This window comes from Propithecus coquereli, unplaced genomic scaffold (assembly GCF_000956105.1).
Source record: "Propithecus coquereli isolate 6110/MARCELLA unplaced genomic scaffold, Pcoq_1.0 Scaffold9, whole genome shotgun sequence".
NCBI lineage: Eukaryota > Metazoa > Chordata > Mammalia > Primates > Indriidae > Propithecus > Propithecus coquereli.
The window spans coordinates 7396018-7396907 of record NW_012155284.1 but is presented as its reverse complement, the minus strand read 5'-3'; positions in this window follow the sequence as shown (position 1 = coordinate 7396907).

The window sequence follows — 890 nt, the reverse complement described above, 5'->3', positions numbered from 1 at the left end:
TATTATGATCTTAGATGGAAAAACTAGTGTCAAAATTACAATGAATTTACCTATAGATCTAACTGGCTCTTATTGGTGACTCATCAATGGGGAAGGCTTCATTCTACAAAAGAGAATGAGAGCTCCCTCTGGGCAATGTCAGAACAGTGAGTTTTATAAGGTGGGGAGAAGAAAACAGAACAAGAAAAAAAGCTGATTGGTCAATGTCAGGTTACTGCAGGTTAATTTTTTTGGTAAAGGTCAAAGCAGAGGGGATGTCCTTATTACACTGACTCGAGTAGACTGGAATCTCCTGTTTTCAGGAAAAATTGATCTGTTTCTTGGAAATTTCAGTTTGATTATGCAGTGCTTAGTATAAGTGACTCCATTCTGGTTTGGTTTGGTCTGGTCTGTTGGGGCCTAGTGCAGGAGCTCAGTCCAAAATAACAGCCTCCCATAATTTTTGTTTGACATTAGTATCACACTATATATGGAAGACAACTGTAGGCCAAGGTTGGGCCCACATAATAAAAACCCAGAACTGATTCATGTGCACCTGCTTAAAACCACCAGTGTATTCTGAAAACGTCTCCTGACTGACAAAGTTCTGCATGATCTGGTTTCTGTCAACCACTCTCTCTGCTCCACGCCCCCGGCACAGGCCCAGTGACCATCCCTCGTCCCAGCGCCAAGCTCACCCTCCCCTGCCTTCCAGCTCACTTGCCACTCCCACTCTTCCTGTGTACTTGGCATGACCAGCTTTTTCTTGTCATTCCAATCTCAGCTTAAATGTCACCTCCTGGAGTGGTCACTGTTGGTGTCCTTCCCAGAAACTCTTGGGTGCCTTTGCTAGCTCTTTTTCACCACCCCCTGGTCCCCAAATCTTCTATGCCTCCAACAGCACACTTTCC